We start from the raw sequence: 3,736 nt of genomic DNA, 5'->3' as shown, positions 1-3,736 counted from the left end.
GTGTGTGTGTGTGTGTGTGTGTGTGTGTGTGTGTGTGTGTCTATAATCCTTTGGTTAGGGGGTGGAGGGAGAGCTGAAACCATTTGGCTTTAGGGACCCAGAGCTTGGGAGGAGGAAAATAAAGCTGTCCAAATGAGGCTGAGCCTTTAGGGCAACTACCTAAAGTGCAGGCTGCCAATGGCTGGAGGGGGGAGGGCTGGTCTGCATTCACTGGGCCACCAGCTTTTAGTCCCTCCGGTGTTGAGCCCTACAGGAGGCTGGATGCCTGGGTTCAAATTCCAGCTCCACCTCCAGTCAACCAGTGACCTTGGGCAAGGTCCACATCCTCCCTGCCTCTCTGTGTCCTCATCTGCACCTCCCAGGGATGGGAGGGTCAGTATATTAATTCATGGGAAGCACTTAGCAGTTTCTGGTGCAAGGTTAGCACTTGATAATACCATATTCACAAAGCAATGGCATTAGGGTTTATGTAATAGTTTTCTTTAGAGCAACATACAATTTACTTAAAATATTTCCAAAAGGAAGACTCATATTGCTATTGCAAATTGAAGACCAATGTTACTTGCCATTCCTAGTAGATATTAGTACAAGTAAATTGAGTGTAGAGAAAATAACATGATTCCATTTTCACCCTTTAGCTAGCTGCCGCTGTCAACCAAGGCTCTAAGCCTGATGCCTTTTTTCTTTGTTAAAAAGGCAGTTTACCAGGATTTAGAAAGGTATTAAAGACCTACTAGCATCTCACTGAGGCATTCCCCCTGACGGATTCAGAAGACTGAAGAGAAATGAAAAGGGAATGGCTTTCTCACTGAATGATTCAGTGCTGTGTTTGTGAATTGCTTACCGTCACCTTGTGCACCCCAGATCATTTCACGTGAAAGCATCCTACCATGTGAAAGCATCCTACCTACAACTGTGGGAAACACTGTATGATCTTGGGCAAACTGTTTTTAAAGTTTAGTCTTTGAAACAGAATTCATTTGCGTGGTTCAAAGATCAAGTGATGTACAAATGCATACGGACAAAGTCTCCCTCCCTCCCCTGTCCCATCCATCCATCCATGCATCCCCCCTCCAACCCTATAACTACTGTTCTTAGCATCTTTTAAATCCTTCCAGAACTTATTTATGCAATTATGTGCAAACACAAATATACTAATTTTGTCTTTTTTAATATAAATAATGGAAAATTAGACACGTTTTCTGCCCTCTCTTTTTTACGTTAACAGTATCCTGGACACATTTCATATTAGTGCATAGAAAGCTGCCTCATTCTGTAGAGTTTTGGTATTGAGGTGAGTTGTTGACCCTCTTTTGCTCTCAACGGAATCATCTGTACCACAGGGGGTTGACCTAGTTGACCCCCAAGGGCGTTGCAGCACTGACCTTGAACCACTCCATGGGGCTGTTTCTCTGAAATGAGGGGACCCTGAGAGAAATGTCCCCCTTCTTCAGGGCTGGAGGAGGAAGCTCCCTGGATGGTTTAAACTTGGTCTTAGGTCTGCAGTCTGTTCAGCAGACATTCAGGAAGAGTGTCCTGTGTCCCAGGAGAGGGTGAGGCAGGAATAGCCTAGGAAGTCACACCCAGTTCATTTTCTCTGTTCCCTTTGCAGTCGGATGGGATGCCTTTCCTGTCTTCCCCTGGCTTTGTCTGGCTCAGCTCAGCAAGGAGGAGGGGAGGAGGCGTGGTGGCCTCACCTGAAACCTGTCCTCCTGAGTCAGACTGCACCCTAAGGTGAGCCTGGCAGGCCTCTCCACAACCTCTAACAGACAGGCGTGACCCTCCCCTGGCCTCCTTCCATTCTGGAAAAACAAAGGGGCAAAGGTGGATTTCCTTGAAGGCCCCTCTCAGCTCTAAAACTCGACAATACCTGCCAGAGGGCCTTGCCCATAGTAGGTGCTTGGTGGACTTTGCTGCTGACGTGGCCTGGCATTGCCACTGTCACTGTCCCTGTGCCCCCACCCCCTTCCCACCACACTTTTGATGAAGATCTAGATGAAGGAGATGGAGGGAAGCTGTGAAGAATGACACAGCCTCAGGCTTTCTTTAGCTCTGACTGAATGAAGTCCTGTTCTTGTGCAGGAAGGCCCTGGAGACCCCAGCGATCCTGGTGTGTTGGCCTGAAGGGCTGTGAATGTTGTACCATGGCGCCACCTGGTGGAATGTCTCTGCAGGAGCATGATCTCCATCCCTCCATCGAATCATCCTTCCTCCTGGCCCAGGTGAGTGCTCCGCTCTGCCAGCCCAGGCTTACGATTGCCTTGCATTTCCGTGATAGCAGAACTCGGGTTTCTCGTGGAGAGTACATGCGATTCCACTGGAATTAATTTACTATGGCCTCATCCTGGGGTAAGACTCTTGTCTCGTTTCATCCTCCGGCAAAGAAAAATAGACGTCTTTCTCTTTTTTACGGATGGCGACTCTGAGGCTTGGAGAGGTTAAAGCAACTCACACGTGGTTGCACAGAGATGGCAGATCTGGGCTGGGACCCCTAGGGGAGGGGAGGGGGGAGGATGCAGGGTGGCTGAGGCCCCCAGGAAGAGACTCTGTCACCAAGGGCCTTGGGCCTGTTTTGAAGAAGAGCCCCTGGTACTTAAGCCTCCAGGGTAGGAGTTGGAATGAGAAGTCTCACACTGGGTGATTTTCTAGTCCAGGATTGCTGTCATCACGGAGGTGGCCCCAGTGGGAGAGACTCACTTGTTCTCTAAGGCTGGGCTCTCTCTAGATTGGGTCTGGGGGGAGCTGTGTCTAGTGCAGCCCGCCCAGTGCAGTGCCCACCAGCACTTCCACACTTACCTGTCTTCATTCCACCCAGTTTCCTTTGATGAATGTGATTTTGTGATCTGGTGTCATTCAGGACACAGTGTCCCTTGTGTAGTGCTTGTCTTTTACATAGGAGGCAAGGAGTAAGGGAGTCAGATCTCCCACTTGCTAGTTGTGTGCCTCAGCTTCCTCATCTGTGAAATGGGGAGAAGGTGTCATTTAGGGCTGTTGTGAGGTCCAGATGGTAGACGTATATAGTACCTGGTGTATAGCAGCGTGCCGTGGTGATGGTTTGTATTGGATCCCTTCCTGCAGTGCTCATTGGTGAAAACTGGCTGTCCTTAGCCAACAGTGTTCAGAATGTAATTTGCTTTTGAAATTCCAGGAGAAAAAAAACTGAGAACATTTCCAATATGGCAGTTACCAGTATACAGCAGCTACGAAGTTTGCCTCTGAGGCACTGGCCTGGGCTAGAGCCCGCTGCAGCCTAGGGGAGGTGTTTCTTTTGCAACTTTGAGCTCACCTAATCCTGAGAAACCATCTTCTTCTGATGAAGTGACTAAAATCCAGATGCTTTCCGCAAGGGGAGGGACAAGGCAACCACAGATGCCTGAGACAGAGTGTTCCCTTCCCTGTGACAGTGATTCTCAACCCCTGCCGCACAATAGATTCACCTGGGTGGGCAGCTTTAAAACTTGCAGTGTGGGGTCCAGCCCTGGAAGCCGGACTGGGCTGGCCAGACTTGCTCCTGGCAGAAGCCTCTCTCGCCATGGGGAGTAGGGTCTGTGGTGCCTGTCCTTTCACACACTACTTGGTTCTTTTCTGTGCTCCCAGCCTCTGATGAAGGCTGGGCCCTAATCAGAGCTTAGGGATCATTGAGTGAATTGCATGAGAAGGTACAAGCGACCAGCCGAACTGAAAGGAGAAGGGCGACCCAAGGGCAGAGCTCACCCTTCCTGCCTTGGCTGGGTGG

General features: G+C 49.7%; 1 protein-coding gene across 1 annotated transcript in view; it reads left to right on the top strand.

The window, feature by feature from the left end:
* Positions 1 to 2,221, top strand: part of FAM241B (family with sequence similarity 241 member B) — a 9,188-nt gene extending 6,967 nt beyond the window's left edge. Inside the window, exon 4 of the mRNA XM_027130041.1 lies at positions 2,083 to 2,221. The gene's annotated coding sequence lies outside the window, so the exon portion shown is untranslated. The remainder of the gene's footprint in view (positions 1 to 2,082) is intronic.
* The last annotated feature ends 1,515 nt before the right edge of the window (positions 2,222 to 3,736 follow it).

Source organism: Aethalodelphis obliquidens, unplaced genomic scaffold (assembly GCF_003676395.1).
Source record: "Aethalodelphis obliquidens isolate GAN/ISIS:26980383/991018 unplaced genomic scaffold, ASM367639v1 scaffold37, whole genome shotgun sequence".
Taxonomy (NCBI): domain Eukaryota; kingdom Metazoa; phylum Chordata; class Mammalia; order Artiodactyla; family Delphinidae; genus Aethalodelphis; species Aethalodelphis obliquidens.
This window is presented reverse-complemented; position numbering and strand designations above follow the sequence as displayed.